This window comes from Toxorhynchites rutilus, chromosome 2 (assembly GCF_029784135.1).
Source record: "Toxorhynchites rutilus septentrionalis strain SRP chromosome 2, ASM2978413v1, whole genome shotgun sequence".
NCBI lineage: Eukaryota > Metazoa > Arthropoda > Insecta > Diptera > Culicidae > Toxorhynchites > Toxorhynchites rutilus.
The window spans coordinates 217,569,490-217,592,261 of record NC_073745.1 but is presented as its reverse complement, the minus strand read 5'-3'; the positions used below and the strand labels follow the sequence as shown (position 1 = coordinate 217,592,261).

General features: G+C 39.5%; 1 protein-coding gene across 5 annotated transcripts in view; it reads right to left on the bottom strand.

Moving 5' to 3' along the window:
* Nucleotides 1–1,116, bottom strand: part of LOC129764649 (G-protein coupled receptor Mth2-like) — a 74,416-nt gene extending 73,300 nt beyond the window's left edge. For all 5 annotated transcript variants that reach the window (XR_008741183.1, XM_055763930.1, XM_055763929.1 and 2 more), the window contains exon 1: nt 464–1,116. The gene's annotated coding sequence lies outside the window, so the exon portion shown is untranslated. The remainder of the gene's footprint in view (nt 1–463) is intronic.
* Between the last annotated feature and the right edge of the window lie 21,656 nt (nt 1,117–22,772).

Sequence of the window (22,772 nt, the reverse complement as noted above, 5' to 3'; positions counted from 1 at the left end):
GCTTCCTTCGGTCAATTACATGTTCGATACAATTGCTTTATTAAAAGTCCATTAATTTTATTTATTTACAAATTTTTAGTTTTAGTTCAAGGCATAATTTGGGTATATACACGAGAGCAATGTGATGTAACTAGTATAAAAAACCAACAATCTTACTCACTTATTTGCAATAAAAAAGTTATATAAAACACAAGGTTCAAGTTTAAAAATAAGAATAAAAACAGTGAAGTCAAAGTGAATTAATAATTACAAAGCAGGAATCGGCTCCAGCGGTACCAAATGAACGGATTTTAAAAATTGCATTCACTCCCTCTTACAGGCGCCATATAAGATCGGTAGCATTCACCACTCATTGATAGTATAATTTTATTCGTCAACCTTATAGTAACAATACAATGTTGAAATTTTACGACTAACTTTATCAGACACAAGACAATAACCGCCCGATAACCATCGTAATTACCTGTTTTGTTTTGTGCTGCGGATTCTCTCGACGGGAAAATGGTCAAACACACTCAACCAAATAGCGAAACCGGAAATGAGTTGCAAACAGCAAACGCACTGACAGAGCAAGTTCTAACTCGTTTGGCCGAACGTTATATGGGTAAGTATTTCGACAAATTGCCAAAATTGAACCAACAAATTGCCCGCCGGCAAATTAACTACAGCTCAACAGGCTTTCACTGCCCAAATCTTCCAGGCTCTTGCGCCAACCAAACTGGGGTCGAGTGACTCACAAAGACTCAAAGTCAACACTTATTGGTTTTATTTACACACGGGAAGTGGATTGATGTCTCACACTGTCATCATCGGCGAAGCCTTTCGTCACGCGAATATATTTTTTTTCACTTATTAACTTATTGAACACGACACTGGTTCATTCACAAAACGCGCCTAACAGGCACGGTAAGCATTACTTCACACTTTCGGCCAATCAAATAAACACTAGCAATTTCTGCTACTCTAAACTGTTACACTAAATCTTCGGGTTTATCTTTTTTTTTCTCCAAACAGCAACACTCTTCTCGTGGGGTCCCGAAAATCCGCGCGTGATATGCGAATCCCAAACGCAAGAGAGTTAGCGACGGAAGCAAGTTCACGCGCCAAGCAACCAGAGACAACTGAACGGGTCGGACCTTGCTGTTATTTGAACGACCAGTTATTGCTGCCATATCGAACTCAAACTCAAACTCAAACTCGAACACGATCGGGATCGGCGTGTTTGTGTATCAACAAATACACGGCATTTTTTTGGGATTTCCTCGCCTTGCCGGTTGTTACGTCGTGTGGTTGATATCATAGCCGCTGTCAAATCTCTAACCTCTCCTCTCCATATGCTCCCCCACTCTTCGATGGGGTGGATGGTTGGCTGAAAACGAAACACCGTCAAATCATCGTCTGATAGATTGCAGACCGCCGGTGGTTGTTTACACACTTGCAGAATTATTACAAACAATGGCTTGAGGCTCTGGAAATTAGAACGAGAGCGTTAAGCTATTTTTAAGCGTGCGCGCTGGCGAGTAATTAGGGAGCTTCAAGAAGAAGTTGGGCCAGGTTTGTGTATTCCTCTTCATATCATTCTTAGCATGCGATATAGTTCAACCCTTTCATTACGGCAGAGGGGCTCCGCCGAAGTGCTACCCCTGTACGGAGCACTGCGCCGTGAAGTATGCACATCGCGCTGGTGTGATCGAAGAGCAGTATGAATTTCATGTCGTCTAAAGACGACACTCGTACACACAGGACGTCGCGCGGATGTCGTCTATAGACGACGCTCGTAACGAAAAAGTTAATAAAAAGGTAAGATCATCGCATTTTCCTCAAATATATACAGCCATTCCATGCCAAACCGATATAGTGGTTCTCAGGTTTTCGTGAAAAGTGATAGTGTTGTTCTTTATCGCAAAACATTAGACCCGTATTTTTTTATTTTTTCATTAAGGTCACCATTTCCATTTTAGGGTTGTCTAAAAAATCAACTTTTTAATTTTTTTTCCAAAACTGACTTTTTTTTTAAATTCATGACTTTTGAAGTGCTGGAAGTACTGTAGTACTGTACTCGTTATTATTGATTGTATTTGTTTTTTGTTGTTTTCATAGTCTCGGGACCAAGGGCGCTATATTTTTTTATATTTTTTCTGGAAAGCTGAGGATTTTTCACATAACATATGTCGGAACCAGAGAGGCGTTTCATTTCGTTTTTGAGTCATGATTTTTAAAAGTTAACCGATGGCCCAAAAAATCATTTTTTTCTTTTTTTCTAAAAATGGCATTCTTAAAAAAATATTACTTTTCAGCTACTGGACCGATTCAGATGATCGATATACAGGGCCTTCAGATTAAACGCTCACGCGAAAAAAACGAATAGCTGCTTATATTTTTTTTTCGCTCCGTCGATGCACTCCCCACTTCGGGTCAATAATATTCGGCTACTCTTTCGGTCCGATCGGATGGTTTTTAGTGTCAAGATGTACAATTTACAAGAACGTGTATTCTTAGTGAAATCGTATTACTAGCGCAGCCGAAGCCTTAATGAAAGTTTGTCCTCTTATGGTAAGAATTTCAACATTTCTCGTCGTCGATTACTTCCTCTGGGGGTACGTGAACGACCGTTGCTATGTTAATAAGCCACAAAATTTGGAGGAACTTAAAAAAGAAATAACTTGGATTTCAACACCATCGAAGTCGTAATGTTAGAGTTGTGAATGAAGAATTTTGTTCACCGTTTAAAACACATTATCGAAAAAGGGCTGGTCACATCGAAAATGTCCTAAAATAAGCTTTATTTCCGTTTTTTTAAAATTAAAATCGGTTCATTTTTGTAGAAGTTATTGAAATTTGTTGCGTGAGCGTTTAATCTGAAAGACCCTGTATCAAATTAAAGCCAATTAGCTAATCTTTTCGCAAAAATAACACATTTAATTTAATAACACATTTAAGAAAAAATAACACATTTCAAAAACGAAAAAATAACATAAGACAGAAGACAGAAAACATGTTAACTTTGAAAAATCATAACTTTAAAACGAAAAATAACACATCTCTGATTTTGGATATGACATGTAAAATAACCTCAGCATTCAAGAAAAAATATAGAAAAATATAGCATCCTTGGTCCCGAAACCATGTAAACTATAAAAAACTAATACAATCAATAATTACGAAATCTCAGTCCATTTTTCTTTTCGCAAGTCCAATATTTTTTCAAAAAAGTCTATCCAATTGGCTCTAATTTTTTGTGTCGATCATCTGAATCGGTCCAGTAGATCAAAAGTTATCAATTTTTGTGTTGGAAAAAAGAGGAAAAAATTGATTTTTGGACCATCGGTTAACTTTGAAAAATCATTACCCAAAAATGACAGATGTTATGTGAAAAATCCTCAGCTTTCCTGAAAAAATATAAAAAATATAATGCAATAAAACAAAAAAAAACAAATACAATCAAAAATGACGAAGACGGAACTCAAATTTTCTGCGAGTGTAGTATGTTTTTCAAAAAGACCAGCTGATTGGCTTTAATGTGTTATGTCGATCATCTGAATCGGTCCAGTATGAATTTTTGAAAAAAGTCATTTTTGGAAAAAAAAGAAAAACGTTGATTTTTCGGACAACCCTAAAATGGAAATAATAAAAAATGCGGGTCTAATGTTTTGCGATAAAGAACAAAACTACCACTTTTCAGGAAAATCTGAGAACCACTATTTTTTTTGTTTGGCATGGAATAGCTGTATATATACAGGGTGGGCCATTTAAAGTGGAAGGATTTGTTTTTGCAATAGCAAAGTAAAGAAGTGGAATTTTAAATTTGTTTTTTTTTTGAAATTCATTTATTTTGGTCCACGGAGATTTGTTCTAACTACTTTTTGATTATGATATCTCGTAAATGACCGCCTCTGGCCTTGACCGCAAAATGTGCCCTTTTTCCGGCATTTTCCATCACTTTGCCCAATGTTTCGGCCGATATGGCAGCAATTTCTTGTCGGATATTGTCTTTCAGCGCAGCCAGGGTCCTTGGTTTACCAGTGTATACCTTGGATTTTAAATATCCCCATAAAAAAAAGTCAGGAGGCGTCAAATCAGGTGATCTCGGTGGCCAGTCATAATCACCGTTTTCCGATAGTAATCTTCCGGGGAACATTTCGCGCAATAATTTGGTCGTGGCAGCCGCTGTATGGCATGTAGCGCCGTCCTGTTGGAACCAGTAAATGTCCAATTCATTTTCACGAACAAATGGCAATAAAAAGATGCCTAACTCTTGCGAACGATGGCGACCTGATGTCGATGGAGTCTCTGCAACACTGGCTCGAACGGCATCAATATTCTCGTCGAAACGTCTTGGTCGTTGTCTGGACAGATTACTGGCATTACCAACACTACCAGACGATATAAATTTGGCATATAATCGACGTATAGTGTTGTCTCCAGGCGATGTTTTAACTTTATTTTTATTTTTCCCCGCACGTTTAGTTAACACAATTGAGAAGTTATTTTGAATGTACAGCTGAACAATTTCAACGCGTTGTTTAGGTGTGTATTGTTCCATGGTTAAAATTGTACTGAAATGACGCTTCCAACGCGGTATGACATTTCCGGCATGGTCCGGCATGTAAAACCTCAAATAAAATCGAGGGGAACTTCAATGAATTATTTGATTCCCGTTGATCATGAAATTAGATAAACAAAACGATTGCAATGGAAGTTTCGCAATGAGTGCGACAATAGGTATGAAATATAAATTATTTTTCTGCAATTTAATCAATGTTTTTGTCAACCAAAAATAATGTCAATTTTTATAACATTTCAAACTTCATTCGAATTCATTCGAATTTGAATATGGAGTCGATTGTTTACGAAATTCTGCTTTTTAACTGGTCCATGGACCAGAGATTCGAGATAACAGTATATCTCGACGAGTAATGCAATTTTAAGACATTTGGCACTAACTCATTTTTTCTGAGTTTCCAGAGATATGTAAGAAGTCGGTTAAATTGAAGTATATAGTGTAGGATATAACATCTATCTTCATTTAAATACTGGCCATTTGAACTTTATTGTTGTGTTCAAGCGCGAAACATTCCAAAAACTAAAATTCAAGTGTTTCATAACTATAGAACCAAAAGGAAAAACTCCCACTTCTTCACAAAATAAACGTCAATTTCTCATGAATTACAATAAGTTTCTATTTCGTAGGTCATCTTTAGTTCTCAATCAGTTCAAATAACCCATTCAGGGTAGTTTCGACCAAGGTGCGTCATGCTGTAGTGTGTATCTCGTTCTACGCAAAGGATACTGCTCGTTTAATCTCTCCAAATCACTCATACTGCTTGTAAGCTGCATCTTCTATTCATACGATCACTCCTCATAAGTTCTTGACATGGTTTTGATCAGGTAAACAATCTAACAAGTCCAGAACCTGAAACCCCTATTCATAAAACCATGCCATGACTTCCCGAATGTTATAAATTGGTGCCAAATTACCCGATTATCACATTGTTTTTTATGTAAATCAGCAGTAAATGATTCGTTGTACTTCGTTGCACTTCGTTCATCCGTGTTGATGGTAAGCTACCTAAACCAGGCTTTTTTGAGAAAATTCTCCCCAAACCATAAAAATCCGATCTCAAAGGCTGCGGGTCCAGAAACTAATGTGGAAGCTAATACCATGGGTTTAACTATTTCCGGAGAACTTCTCTGATAAAAAGAAATCCAACTTGAATAGAATTTAGACAGGAAATTGAGATTCAACGAGCACATATCGATGACAGTCACTAAAGCAAACTCCATGCTTGGCTTCCTGAGAAGAAATACAGCGCAATTTGACGACGTACATGCCATGAAGTCATTGTACTGTTCTCTGGTTCGCAGCGTATTAGAGTATGGAGTGCAGATCTGGGCCCCGTATCACAGTGTGCACGTAACACGTATCGAAAAAATCCAGAAACGTTTTATAAGAAGTGCATTACGGCGGCTCCCATGGACAAATCCCGACAATCTACCGCCTTACGAACATCGATGCGCGCTCATCGGACTCCAAACTCTGTCGAGCCGGCGTAGTTTTCTGCAAAGGCTGTTCATCTACGACGTACTAAGCAACAACATCGACTGCGGCAGCATACTGCAAAATATTAATATTCACGTTCCGAACCGCCAACTCCGAAGCACTTCCTTTCTCAGAGTTCAAGGGCACCGTACTACATACGGATATAACAATCCGCTAGATAGATGCTGTAGGCTTTTTAACGATGTGCACGATATTTTTGATTTCAACATAAGTAGACTAGTTTTTAAAGATAGAATTAAGAATGTCTAAATAGTCTGTGTGGTCTGTGACCAAAGATGGTAAATAAATAAAAAAAAACTTGAATAGAATTTCTTCATACTGGAAAAACTTACGGAATGTGTCATGTGATTTTTCAACTCGTAACTTTGCAGGCAGCAGTTTGATGGTTTGAGGAAAATACTTTCAAAAAGGCCTGGTCCAGATAGCTTTTCATCAACACGAATGCACAGTCAGATATGCAATGAAGTACTCCAGAATCATTTTTACCTGTTTTTGCATAAAAAAATGGAAGGTATGGTTTATTGAATAGGGGCTTCAGATTCTGGACTGGTCTGCTTGTTTACCAGATCAAACCCCTATCAAGAACTTATGAAGAGTGATCGTATATCTATTTATTCATTTTCTTCAAACAAATGTAGACTACATATTTTTATATTAATGTTACAATGGTTTCTCAAGTAAAATATTTTTTATTCATTGTTGTGTCAATTAATTCGCAGTGCTGATCATATATACGCATCATGCGGTTGATAGGAGCGTTATTTGCATTATTTGTTCTGGATATTTTGATTAGAAACAAATTGCGTGTTCTTAGTTAATGCCCAGGTACATAGAAATTTAATTTTTTTTTGACGTAGGACTACGTCTAACCGGAAGATATAGGGGGTGAAATGGAAATCTAGGCACTGAACAAGTAGGAAAAAATGCAAGATTTGGAACGCTTATAACTCGAGCATTTCTCAATAGATCGCAAAGGTTTTTGCATCAAGTGATAGGAAATATATCTACGCATCTATCATAACGAATAAGATTTCATTTTTCTTGAGATAAATAATTGAATAATTGTGAAATATCAAGCATTGTCAAAATGCACTATATGCCCATTTTTGATTGGTCCATTTTGTGCTCCTCAAATCGTACCGACCAAAACGGGCAACCAGAAATATAATGAAGCACGATTGGAAAGGAAAAAGAAAAAAATTAACGAAACATTGGTCGCAGTCTCACACATGCGTAATTCTCGAGCCAGCCAGTCAGCTTAAAAATCCCCGCTCCGCTGCCGTAACGATCATTCTTTGTGTGGACACCGACTGGACAACATCGTTGCTGGACGGGCTGGACGGCGAGGGATCGAGTGCCTTTCTCAAGGCAAGAGGGCGGAGGTGGTAGCGCTGGAGTAGAGTAGAGTAGAGTTTTCAAAGGGCCTTTCTCAAGGCTAGAGACGAATGAACTGCAAAAGTTTAAAGTCTCTGTAATACAATACCTTCCTTCCTTCCGTAACGATCATTCTCATTCAAACCGTACACCATATCGGTTCGCATCACAACACATCAACAAACCAACCCAAGCAGCCATGTCTGGACATGGTAAAGGAGGAAAAGTGAAGGGAAAGGCAAAATCCCGCTCGAACCGTGTTGATCTGGAGTTCCCCGCAAGGGTAGCTAGGCCGAGCGCGTTAGTATCAGTGCACCAGTCCACCTAGCCGGCGTTATATAGTTTCGGCCGCCGAAGTGATCGAGTTAAGGTAATATTATATTATCAGGCACGTAGCGTAACCGGCACGGCACGTTTCATGCAAGACAAATATTATTGCGTGTGTTTCAAATGTGTATGCGTATATATAGCGGAACGGCTCCTGGCATACACAGCACGCTTCAGACAAATGCATGAAGGAATTCTCGAAAAGAATATTTTGCCGGTGCCGGGCACGAACTACATGGGCGAGTAGCACCATACATACAAACCCAACGTCGAAGTTCGTGGTGTGGGTACGTTCGTCGCTCTTCGGTACGACATCGGTTCAATTTGTCTGCCGGTGTCGGTACGTGCCGTTTACGCTACGTGCCTGATAATATAAAACGGCCTTTAGCTGGCAAAGCTGCTCGCGACGATAAGAAAACCCGCATTCGGAACAGAACACATTCGGTTCAGTGGACATCAAGACAACAGGCAGCTGCAGCGAGTGGCGAATGGCAAACGCAATCGCAAAACGGCAGCAGGTAGCAGAAGAAAAAAGTTTGTTCTTTATACAATCTGCTTTGGTGGCAAATCCAGAACAAGGCGGCATCGAGTGCGTTCGAAATGGTTTTTTTCAAAACCACGAGTACTAAGTTTTCTAAATTGGAACCATTCCATAAAACAAGGCGCTTTTTAGGGCCATTAAACCTTCCAAAAAAGAGTCTAGGAAATACAGTTTAATGCTTTCTAGAACAATATCCAAAATAACAATAAAACACAAATTGATTTTTTCATGTTTGCCAGGATATGATGAGTATGTGAATTTGGCAGTTGTTCTGAGCTTAATGATTTTCACCAATTCTTAAATTGCTTCTAGATTGAAAGTACAGTAATTTACACTTATCTCGACATTTAGCTAATTGGACGGACCTGTAATGCGACATATTTAGTTGGACATTTTTGTAAACATAGAGTTCGGGGTCCAAATTATGACCCCATATTGAAAGTCGACACTGTACCACTGTCATCGCAAATGTTCAATTACAGGTTAAAATTACCTCCAATCCGACACTGAGTGGTGGTAATGCGACGTGCCATTGAATGTAATTTACTGTAAAATATGTCACAAGCTGGATGGGAAGAAATTTTCCAACTGTTAAAGCTGTGGCGAGTGGCAAATGCAATCGCTAAACAGAAAGGTTTAGCCGAACAAGATGGGGATATCGAGTGATAACAAAACAATAAACTCTTTAGATTGAAGATAATTTTGTGATCCTGAAAAGGACCCTTTTTAGCCTGCATGTGAATCCAACGAGCGAACAAATCGTAATGAATGTATTTTTTTGTCATCACTCTCTTTTAACGCTCATTCGTTCGTCTCGTTGGACTCGCCCCTCTGGCTGAGTCGGCCGATTTGTCCCTATCCTGTGAGTGTGTACCGCTAGAGTATAAAACACGCGGACCCCAAAAAAATATCTTATTTTCTTTCAAACCGTAAACCCGTGTGGTTGTACGGCATCGGCATCGTGGACGTAACAAAGGAGGACAAGTTAAGGGAAAGGCAAAGTCTCACTCGAACCGTGCAGGTCTCCAGTTCCCTGTTGGTCGCATTCACTGATTGCTCCGCAAGGGTAACTAGGCCGAACGGATTGGTGCCGAAGCACCAGTATACCTAACAGCGATTATAGAGTTTCGGCCGTCGGAGTGCTCGAGTTGGCTTGCAAAGCTGCTCACGACAATCAGAAAACCCGCATCAAGAACAGAGCAGCTTCGGCAACAATTAGTTTCAGCGAGTGGCTAAGTGTTTCTCCGGCACGTCGCATTAAATGTAATTTACTGAACAACCACCCCTATTCTGCATTTCGATCGAGTCGAAATATTTCGAACGACTTGATAAAATTCCATTCTGTATTTCGTTCGAGTTGTTTTTGCATTTCGTTCGATCTGTTTCTCTTCAAACATTGAATGGGCAAAACGTTCGAAATAGGGAATGCGAAATTAAAACTCGAACGAAATAACGGTTTCGAACGAAATGTAAATCCGTCGGAATACAGAATAGGGCTGAACATGTTCAAGCTGGATGGGAAGAAATTTTCCAACTGTGAAAGCTGTGGCGAGTGGCAAACGCAATAGCTAAACAGGAAGGTTTAACCGAACAAGATGGGAATATCGAGTGATAACAAAAACACAACGCCAAAGGTTCTTTTCAGAACCACCAACATGTTCATAAAGAGTAAACAGTAAACTAATCCATTTTTCAGGTAGATAGGTAGGTATTCATGTAGGAGACGAAAATAAAACAATATACTTAAAATATATATTTAACAAAAGCTGTCCCCTTTGTATAGTCCTACGTCACTCCGGTTATGTCCCCGACATTACCCACCCGTCTTTTTATAATTCAGCTGATTGTACTCGTTGCGAAATTAGATCATTAACAAAAGAAAGCATTGCAAATTTATGGCGTTCCTTTAGTGCTTGGATGTTTATGAGCGTGCAGCGTGCTTCATATGAAGGAAGTGAAGAAAGTGGAAGTGGAAGTATGAAGCACGATGAAGGAAGTGGAAATGAGGTCCAGTTCAACTTACGGAGTGCAAATGAGAGAAACTGTTTCTGAACTGACTCAATGCGTTCTTCATGTATGACCATATACGGGTTCCAAACGATGTTACAGTATTCCAGAATGGGCCTTACGTATATGATATACAAAAGCTTGATTGTGTATGGGTCCTGGAAGTTATGTGAGAAGCGTTTGACAAAGCTCAACACACTATTTGCCTTATTGATTACAGAGTTGTAGTGTTCCATGAATGTGAGTTTACTGTCAAGGACGACGCCTAAATCTCTAACTATTTTACATTTCTCTACATTTTGATTTCCAAGACGTATTACAATATATGGTACATGATTTTTTCTGCTAAATGTAATGGAGTTGCATTTTTTACATTCAGTTCTAGTAGATTTTTATTACACCAAGTATGGAATACATGAATTTCGTTTTGGAATGCTTCGATGTATAAATAGTAGATGCAGCTTACAAACAGTATTAGTGATTTGAAGAGGTTGAACGAGCAGTATCCTCTGCGTAGAACGAGATACACACTTCAACATGTCGCAGCTTGGTCGAAACCAATCCAAATGGGTTATTTGAACTGATTGAGAACTAAAGATGACCTACGAATTAGAAACTTTTTGTAATTCATGTGAAATTGACGTTAATTTTGTAAAGGAGTGAGAGTTTTGGCACATTCGAACAAAGAGGCAATTTTCAAAATTTAGAATAAACCATTCGTAATCGCATCAACGCACACTTCTAACATATATGATACTCATACTCTCATATGATACTTCGAAGTACAAATAACAACCAGGATGAATTCAGGATTATTTTTGAAGTTTAAAAAAATATTAAAAATCAAGTAAAAAAGTGTCCGAATGTACTCCCTCTCCCCTACTATAAAACATTCATTTGTTTGAAAAAAGAAAAAGTTCATCCAACGTTCTGTCCCCATAGACTTTCCGTGCTCCACACAAGGTCGATGTAATTAACATGATATCAACAAAATCATCACTGCAACCGGCAAACACGACGTTTTACTGTCTGAATAGCCACTCTACAGATTAATCTCGATGGATATCATCTCACAGCGTATTATTAGGCATCGCTTGATTAATTATCTCTATGCGCAACCTGAAGGGGCACTTGTTATTAATAAAAAAATTAACTAATAACGCCAGTCTACGAACTTCATAAGAAAAATTATTTAAAAAAATACCCCTATTCAGTTATTTCCACTTACACCGATGAAATCTACAAATTATGTGATTCCCCACCGTTGCCACCCAATGAGGCAGCATCTCTACGGCATTTGTGTATTTGTTCAATTTCTGATGAATAATTTGAGTTCATTCATTTGAACACACCTCTCATTACGTTAAAAAGTACGTAAATTTTAAAAGGTCGAGAACGATAACTTGTGTAACAATATTTTCCAAAGTTCGCTTTCTCGTACGTGGCATTTCGTCCTTTAGCAGTGTTGTTTCCAAATCTTTCATACATAATGAACATCATATTTCTGTGTCCCACCACTATCTATTTATTTACACGGGCTCATTTCAATCGCCAAGCACAACGAATATCTTGTAAAGTCGTAGGCTGTTTTTATATCTTCCAGCAAACTAAATCATGCGACAATCATAGACTTTAAATCTTTCCCTTTGAATGTTGCACTTTTCGTTAACATTTCCGGTGGCGTCAATAATCACAGTAGAAAGTTTAGTTGACATTCAAATTTAACAACGTGGAAAATTTCCAAAACAAAAAGAGATAATATCCGCGCTGGAAGTATTGCGTATTTGCATATTAATGCCCACAGACTGTCATTGCGTATTGCTCAGATAAAATGAATGAAAGCCGATAGCTTAGCATTGAGAAATGTAAATTACTGGTCATTGCGTATTGCTCAGATAAAATGAATGAAAGCCGATAGCTTAGCATTGAGAAATGTAAATTACTGGGCATGGAATCACACCGCACGAAACACAATTTCGAGACTATATTAGAGAGCACATACCTCCCAGAATAACCGTCAATATTTATTGTTATTTAATTATTGAAATGTGCATTACGTGCAATGTTTGTCAATCTTCTGTATTACCAAGAATTGAACAGGGAACGCAAACAGAACGGGTGCACCGGAAATTGTCCAATCAAAAGTGCAATTGCAACACCCTTCAATTGCAAAGCCATAGCCGATAAAACTCGAAATCAATAAACGGAACCGAAATTCGGTCTGGATTTTCCCAAACGAGCAATAACGATCAGTTCAAGTCACCTAAGCTGCTTCGTCTTAATACATGAGTGCTGAATGTTCTGACAGACGTCGCAGTTTTTGAATAAATGTGTTGATGTGGGTAAATAATCCAATGTATTTATTAAATACTAGCTGACCCGGCAAACTTCGTCCCGCCCAAAATTTGTTTTTTTTATCAATACCTTCAAACATTCACGTTTTCTTACTAAGCGCAAGTTCATGAGTCCAATCGCAGAACTGTTCATTGATTGATGTTCCAATCGATCCCGTTGAATTTACCTTGTACTAAAACATTCCTAGTACTTCTACCAAAACTCATCATTATAATATCAGATTATTTTCAGACACAATTCTCGTTCAAGATTTTTCAACCACTTGCAAATGACATGTTTCTCCGTTACATGGAATAAATGTTTGATACAGAGCATATGATAGAATAAAGACAGACCCCTCCCCTCTTCTCCCCTTAGAGAGGGCGGTGAGTGTCTATTCACCATAGAAACGATTCGTGCCCCCTAAAATCTTCACATGCCAAATTTGGCTCCATTTACTTGATTAGTTCTCGAGTTATGCAGAAATTTGTTTTTCATTTGTATGACAGCCCACCCTTAGAGAGGGGTGTGGAGTGTCTTACCACCATAGAATCATTGATTGCACCCTAAAACCTCCACATGCCAAATTTCGTTTTATTTGCTTGATTAATTCTCGAGTAATGCAAAAATTTGTGTTTCATTTGTATGGCAGCACCACACCGCCCACACCCCCCCCCCTCCCAGCTTAAGGAGCGGGAGAGAGTGGATGTTGTAAATACCAGATTGGCTATACCAGGCGGACACAAAGTGCCTCAGGATGTCCAACTCCTTCTCTCTAAACTATGGTTCTTGTTCACATAACGTATATACATAACGCTTTGTTTTTTGTGTCCCGCGTTAGACCTCTGACTATCTGGTTACTTTATACATATACCTACTTTCTCAATAATGATTCACACAAATTTGGACATGAAACAACGTATAAAACTAACCCATTTAGCATAATATGTACAGGTGTTCATTTTACCACCACCAAGTGATCATTTGAACCGCACACTAAAAAAAATTATAGGAGGTTGTGTCCAAGATACGACCGCATTGTTGACGTAGAACTACGGTGTTATTTTATATAAGTCGCTTGTTTATACCTTAGGATATTATTCTATAATGCTGTGAAATTTTCGAAACAACTGCTTAGTAGAATAAAGGGTGTGTCACATCAAATTGCATCACGGAAAAAACGCTGTAGAAATTCGCCCGGTCTACTGGGATCCTTTTGAAAATTTTAGACAGTAAAATAAAAACTATTAAACAACTTTTGGCATTTTCTTTTTATTCATACTTCGAGCCCAAGCCCGTATGCTCGCACCTTCCTCTTTACCCCGTCCATAAGGTTCTGTACAACGTCAGGTTGTTGTTTTTTTTTGAACAGAAATCCATTTTCTCTTGAAGTCCGCCTCCGATTTGACAACTTTTGGGTTCTTCCGGAGGGCTTGCTTCATAATCGCCCAATATTTCTCTATTGGGCGAAGCTCCGGCGCGTTGAGCGGGTTCTTTTCCTTTGGCACGAAGGTGACCCCGTTGGCTTCGTACCACTCCAACACGTCCTTTGAATAGTGGCACGAAGCGAGATCCGACCAGAAGATGGTCGGGCCCTCGTGCTGCTTCAATAGTGGTAGTAAGCGCTTCTGTAGGCACTCCTTAAGGTAAACCTGCCCGTTTACCGTGCCGGTCATCACGAAGGGGGCGCTCCGCTTTCCGCAAGAGCAGATCGCTTGCCACACCATGTACTTTTTGGCAAACTTGGATAGTTTCTGCTTGCGAATCTCCTCCGGAACGCTGAATTTGTCCTCTGCAGAGAAGAACAACAGGCCCGGCAGCTGACGAAAGTCCGCTTTGACGTAGGTTTCGTCGTCCATTACCAGGCAATGCGGCTTCGTCAGCATTTCGGTGTACAGCTTCCGGGCTCGCGTCTTCCCCACCATGTTTTGCCTTTCGTCGCGGTTAGGAGCCTTCTGAACCTTGTATGTACGCAGGCCCTCCCGCTGCTTGGTCCGCTGGACGAATGAACTTGACAAATTCAGCTTATTGGCGACATCCCGGACCGAACTTCTCGGATCACGTCTAAACTGCTTAACTGCGCGCTTGTGATCTTTTTCACTGACGGAGCATCCGTTTTTGCCGTTCTTCACCTTCCGGTCGATGGTTAGGTTCTCGAAGTATCGTTTTAGTACTCTGCTGACCGTGGATTGAACGATTCCTAGCATCTTACCGATGTCCCGATGTGACAACTCCGGATTCTCGAAATGAATGCGCAGGATTAATTCACGACGCTCTTTTTCGTTCGACGACATTTTTCCAAATTTACGAAAAATTGACAGTCAACGTGATCTATACACTCTTATCTGATTATAAGCGAAAGCTGAAGATATAATTCCTAAAAATTAAATTTCTACAGCGTTTTTTCCGTGATGCAATTTGATGTGACACACCCTTTAATCTCTGAAATGATATTTTCATTGTAGAATCAGTTGACGATAATTGATTGATGTTTCATTCTTGCCCTCGCAAAACAATACACTAGCTGATCGTATGTCGCAATCTATTTCATGTCAATGCATTGAAAATTTACCACGAACGCTATTCCGGTGGCCTTTTTCGCAGCTGACATAGACTCGGCTACAGTCGATTATATACATGTTACACCAGCACCATTATTCCACATCTCATAACTACATCAATATATCTTTGGCACCGCATGGAAACAACAACAATGGCAGCACTTGCAAGTATCAAATATCATGCTACATGTTATTTAGTATTGCCTCAAAGGCATCGCACCTCTAGGCATCGTTCGTACAACGTAAACGAAGCGCCAAACAAGCGTTCGCCATAGCATGCATACAGAGCCATACTTTGGTGGCTTGAAACTACTAGGAATATAAACACTTCTCATCATTTTGCGCTAATCTCAAAAGAAACGCTTCTGTTAATATTACTGGCCTCAAGAAAAGTTGCATTACTTTCTCATGCTCGAGAGAAGCGCAGCTGTCACCCTTAGTGGAGGAATTGTTGCTACTAGTAAGCGAAACCTAATCACATACAAAATTCCAGAACGACATTTTCTTTCTTGATGACTAAACAAGCGAAATAAACTCTTCTTGTTAATATCAACAACGTCGAAAACAGTAGCAATGCTTCATTATAATCAATATTAGCGCAAATGCAATCCTAGTTGAAGGCAGTTTTGCGACTGGCACGCGAACCTAAATAACTTATAACATTCCAGTGAGACATTCAAGATGCTTGGTATTCCCCAAATATTTTTTGGAGCACAACCTTAACGCTTGCTTCGCCATAACGTCAGTTTAATGCATTGATGCATTCTCAAAGGCACCAAAGAAGCCCTTATGATGACGGAAAACAAACAATGTTAACTGCTTGGAAAAAGACTGAATTATGCCACACAGCTTGTACCTGCTGTAACACCCATCGATGCGAATTCGCTGATGAGTTTGTCAAGAGCGACCGCCTCTTCACCACCAGCGGGGGAAAATTGTTTTTGGTTGCTGCCTGGGTAACGGCGTTCACATTTTCGACCGACGCGCCGAAATCGCCTACTTCGCTGTTGTTCGATGTGGTGTCATACTGGCGAAGGCTCGGTTCAGTGCGAGCGCTTCGTACTGCACCAACATAGCGTGCATCATTGGATGACGCTTCGTTTTTTGCAGGTCTCGAGCCAGCCTTCCTCTTCTTGCTCATCACACACTACGCGAAGCGTCCAATTTATAACGCGGAAAGAAAAACACACGATACGAATAAAGGCCGTTTTATATTATCCAGCACGTAGCGTAAACGACACGTACCGACACCGGCAGACAAATACATGATGTATTCATATCATCAGACATAGCAACTTCTCTGTACGGACCGGCAGCGCAGACGGAGCGGAGAAATGCTACTGGTGATTGAACCGATGTCGTACCGAAGAGCGACGAACGCACCCATACCACGAACTTCGACATTTGATTTGTATGTATGGTGCTACTCGCCCGTGTAGTTCGTGCCCGGCACCGGCAAAATATTCTTTTCGAGAAATCCTTCATGCATTTGTCTGAAACGTGCTGTGTATGTTCGGAGCCGTTCCGCTATGTATACGCATACACATTTGAAACACATGCAATAATATTTGTCTTGCATGAAACGTGCCGTGCCGGTTACGCTACGTGCCTGATAATATAATATTACCTTAACGCCAAAACCGAACTGAAAAAACCACACGACGATATCCAAGTTGGATTACCATTGGGGGGTCCAATCTTAGATCGAAGCGCAGCGAAAGCAAAGTGAACTGGATTGCTCAACAGTCCGATGCCGAATGAGAGTTTGCCTCAGCGAGATCCACTGTTTATACTCTAGGCAAGTATTCCCCTTCATTCTTCTACTTTTCCTTTGTACACGGAGACTTCAAATCCTACGATTTCCCCTTCGTTGGTCGTCGATAAGTTGCTCGTTATTCACAGCTCTGTTCGGGAAAGCACACAAATGGACAGAACAAATGTATGGGAAAATGGAAACGCTTAGAGTTTTCATGAATTTAAACCATTTACAAACCAGGGGATTCTAATATATAGCATATTAAACAAATCTTAGGGAATTTCCGATCCGTTTAGTATGTAAATCGCCAAAATCCGTTCGCGGCAAAAATAGTTATTAACGTTAACTTTATTTCATAAAAACGTGACCTGTTTTCTGATTTGGCACCCTTAATGAAAGACGTAGTTCTACGTCAAAAAAGTTTAATTTTACAACTATTTTTCTTTTGAAGAAATATGTATTATTTTTATTTTTTATAATAAAAACCGTTTGATATCTTAAACGACAATTGAGGGGCTCAGAATGCAAGGGGTGTAAGTGACTTGATCGTTTTCTTTTCATCAACTTTTTATTTAGTTAATAACTCAATTGCAAAAACTTTCCAATTTAAGTTTGCTATAGAATCCGATAGATGGTAAATACAGGCTGGAACGTTGGTAAATACAGCTGGGAATATATTTGCAGCTAAGTTATGACCCAAAGAGAGAGTCGATATAGAGAAATCGATCAAATCACTTACACCCCTTTCATTCTAAGCCCCTCAATTAGTTAAGCTATAATATTCTTCGAAGAACGGATATTGTAGCGGTATGTGAACGCAGTGAATGAGCATATTCCTTAGGGTGTTCATTTTATACAAATACTGCCATACAAATTAAACTTAAATTTCTACATTACTCGTAACTTAATCAAGCAAATATAACCAAATTTGGCATGTGGAGGTTTTAGGATGCAATAAATGTTTTTACGGTGGTTAGATACTCCTCCCACCTCTCTTAGGGGGGCTGCCATACAAATTAAACACAAATTTCTACATTACTCGGGGATTAATCAAGCAAATTAAACCAAATTGAGCACATTGAGGTTTTAGGGTGCAACAAATGAGACAAAGGAGACTCTTCACCTCCCTCTCTGAGGGGGGCTGCCATACAAATGAAACACAAATTTCTGCATTACTCGGGAATTAATCAAGCAAATGAAGACAAATTGGGCATGTGGATGTTTTAAGGTGCAATAAATGTTTTTACGGTGGTTAGACACTCCACCCCCTCTCTTAGGGGAAACTGCCATACAAATGAAAGACAAATTTCTGCATAATCCGAAAACTGATCAAGCAAATGGAGCCAATTTTGTCATGCGGATGTTTTAGGGGACACGAAATGTTTCCATGGTGAATAGACACTCCTCCCCTCTCTCTCTGGGGGGCTGCCATACAAATGAAACATACATTTCTGCATAATTCAAGAACTAATCAAGCAAACTGAACCAATTTTGGCATGTGGGGGTTTTAGGGGGCAAGAAACATTTCTAAAGTGGTTCAACACTCCTCCCACCTTTCTGAGGGGGGGAGGGGAGGAGGGTATGTTTCTAAGATGGTATGACACTCCTCCCTCTGGAATGGAGAAGGGGTCCCATAAAAATATTACACATATTTCAACCAAAAATATTCCAACCAAACATGACAATTGAAAATTTTCGGAAAACTCTGAAGGAAAAAGGGAAAAATCGGGAAATTAAATTCCCATATGTTCTACAATTACATAGTGGCAAGTGCTGTTAATCCATTTGATGTTCGCGCTAGCGAAATTGATCTTGTTCGAAACTGGAAATGGATTTTAATGTGATGAAACGCACTCCTATATCTTCTTCTGTATATACCAATCAAAAAGAATCGTCGAATGTTTGTGATAAAAACAGAACTCGAGGGAGGAATTGTCCGATTTAGGGCTGTCTTTATTCTATCATATTTTCAGTATAAAACATTTATTCCATGTAGAACATTTTACTACAGAGATGCATTGTTTTATGGCAGAGTTACAGTGTTACTCAAAATTTTAAATGAAATATTCTTTGCCCACTCTGGAATATGATCGATCACTGCTAATGGCGATTCATCTTCACTCTGGATTTCCGATTCACCTTTAAGTGCGATTCACCATGCATTGAAAGGAATAATTGACGAAGACGGACGGCTCGTTTGGTTTTTGTCTGGGCTTTGTGTCTCGGCTTTTGTTTTGATTTCGGTTGTATTTTTTATGCCAACATATCTCTTGATTCCATACTTCGGAGTCAAAATCATTCGCGACTAGCCGAGAAAAATAGTCTATATATTATTATTGTTGAATAAGGGTCGGGACTACGGGGTTTAAGCATTCAAATAACATAATTCAATGATTTTCATTGATTTTCTCCATATTTAGAACTGATTCTAGGTATGCTGATTCGAAAGAGGTCATTGCAAGTTAAAACTGTTGTAGGTGGCGACACCATGAATAACATTTAATAAATCATTCATTTGACATTTGACGTGACGGTGCTGGTGTGAGCATTGACTGCATGTGTGAATTGGTGAAGACGTTGACGGAACGTGGACGTTCTTTTCCGTAACGTTCTATGTGAATCGCACATTAGTCGGTAGCGCAATTCAAAACCTTTTTCGCCATAGTATTTTTTCACTTCTAAAAGGTACTTCAATCAATCAATTCAAATGTTTTACAACTGCAATCTATGCGAATTTTTCTGAAAAAAAAAAATAGAATACTGGGTCAATTGATTCAAATAAAGGGTGTGTCACATCACGGAAAAAACGCTGTAGAAATTGAATTTTTAGGAATTATATCTTCAGCTTTCGCTTATAATCAGATAAGAGTGTATAGATCACGTTGGCCATGCTTCACTGTCAATTTTTCGTAAATTTTGAAAAATGTCGTCGAACGAAAAAGAGCGTCGTGAATTAATCCTGCGCACTCATTTCGAGAATCCGGAGTTGTCACATCGGGACATCGGTAAGATGCTGGGAATCGTCCAATCCACGGTCAGCAGAGTATTAAAACGATACTTCGAGAACCTAACCATCGACCGGAAGGTGAAGAACGGCAAAAATCGATGCTCCGTCAGTGAAAAAGATCACAAGCGCGTTGTTAAGCAGTTTAGACGTGATCCGAGAAGTTCGGTCCGGGATGTCGCCAATAAGCTGAATTTGTCAAGTTCATTCGTCCAGCGGACCAAGCAGTGGGAGGGCCTGCGTACATACAAGGTTCAGAAGGCTCCTAACCGCGACGAAAGGCAAAACATGGTGGGGAAGACGCGAGCCCGAAAGCTGTACACCGAAATGCTGACGAAGCCGCATTGCCTGGTAATGGACGACGAAACCTACGTCAAAGCGGACTTTCGTCAGCTGCCGGGCCTGTTGTTCTTCTCCGCAGAGGACAAATTCAGCGTTCCAGAGGAGATTCGCAAGCAGAAACTATCCAAGTTTGCCAAAAAGTACATGGTGTGGCAAGCGATCTGCTCCGCGGAAAGCGGAGCGCCCCCTTCGTGATGACCGGCACGGTAAACGGGCAGATTTACCTTAAGGAGTGCCTACAAAAGCGCTTACTACCACTATTGAAGCAGCACGAGGGCCCGACCATCTTCTGGCCGGATCTCGCTTCGTGCCACTATTCAAAGGACGTGTTGGAGTGGTACGAAGCCAACGGGGTCACCTTCGTGCCAAAGGAAATGAACCCGCCCACCGCGCCGGAGCTTCGCCCAATAGAGAAATATTGGGCGATTATGAAGCAGGCCCTCCGGAAGAACCCAAAAGTTATCAAATCGGAGGCGGACTTCAAGAGAAAATGGATTTCTGTTCAAAAAAAACTACAACCTGACGTTGTACAGAACCTTATGGACGGGGTAAAGAGGAAGGTGCGAGCATACGGGCTTGGGCTCGAAGTATGAATAAGAAGAAAATGCCAAAAGTTGTTTAATAGTTTTTATTTTACTGTCTAAAATTTTCAAAAAGATCGGTCTACTGGGCGAATTTCTACAGCGTTTTTTTCCGTGATGCAATTTGATGTGACACACCCTTTATGACCACTAGTCGTCATATTTCATTTCATTTCACGCAAATTAATTCCTAGAAATTGACGGGATTCCAATACTTTGAAAAATTCTAACTTTTCGAGAAAAGTAATGCGGAAAATGATTTTACACGAAATTCTGCATGAAAAACTAATCCTAAGACTAATTGTTCTCGAGAGTTCTATACAAGCTCTATAGAAAAGTGTATTTGATGAAAAAACCATATGTGTAATATCATAAACATAACCATTATGGAATCGCTTATTTTTTATAGGTTAGAGCTAGGAACGTTTATGCATAGCACGCAACTATAAAAGTTATAGGAACATTCAAAATATTTCGGTCGCTCACAGTTTACGTGAGTTATTTTTAGAATATGGATTTCAGTGAAGAAGTTCAATGATATTTGTAAAAATATATTAAGCAAATATATCAGGCAGCTCAATTTGTTTATTGATAAATACGGAATACTCAAGTTGGGCGGAAAATTTCAAAATTCTTGAATATAGAACAGTTTTTATTTAATTTAGAATGTATCGGTGATTATATTTGAAAAAATATTCATTTTTCGTGTCCACGTGGACATAGTATATACCCCCTGCCCCCTCTCCGTGGACAAGCGTGGACATTTTCATACCCCCTACCTCCCTAAAATTGTCCACGTGGTATGTGGACAACCCCTATCCAATTTTAAATACTCTAATGCAGTGGTTTTCAACCTTTTTGACTTCATTCCCCCCTTTACGAAAATTATTCCCAGTGCTTCCCCCCTATCAGTATTTTGTAAGCAAGTCTGTAGCATATCAGTAAAATAATAGAATACAAACGGTTTTCAAGTTATGTTCGCAGCAAATTTTTATTTTATACTTATATCTGATTACAAAAAAGGTATATAAATCAGTAAGGCATCTGCGTCTGAACGATTTCCGCCAAAACCGTAATTCTTGAGAACGTTGTCTTCGATATCCACTCTGTTACGGTGTTTTGCTTCCATCAGCAGCTTTGTTGGAAATCCATATTCACATAATACTATGGAAAAGACAACAACGCTCGTAACGCTTATTTCGCATATCATGATAAAAATCGATCATTTATAGGTCGATGAGTTTGTTCTGAAATTGATCCGAAACTTTCGTCAATGCCAGCAGGAAGATATTTCGAACCATGTCCAAATATTGTTCTTTGATATAAGGGAAAAAATATGTTTCAAGTTTAACTTGTTGTGAAAAGTATTGACGAATGCTTTTCAATTTCCTTGTTAATGATCTTCTGTACTGTTTCTTCGTCTGTTCCATCATCACATTACACTGAATCACATCACATCACATCATTGTGAAGTTGTTCATTTCAACATTACATTTCAGATTGGAAATGTTTGCCGAGGATCGCAAATATACACTAGCGTATTCAAAAAGGTTTCGTGGCAGTTTTTGCTAATCATTGTCATCTTTAAAGCGAAGTAAATATGCAATCTTCCCTTGCACAATTCCCCCCTTTTGATGACCAAATTCCCCACTAGGAGGGAATTCCCCACCGGTTGAAAATCACTGCTCTAATGAGAAAAATATGCAACAATGTGCTAAACGCACCCGATAGCCACAGTATACCAGAGACCACAGTTGAACCAAAAACTTCGTAACGTCAGTTTCGGATCGTGTATCTCCCTTCCTCTGCTGTGCATTCACTTCATTCTGCTCTTTCCGTTGCGTACGATGCCCATTCAATACACAGCAAACAACGGGACTCTCC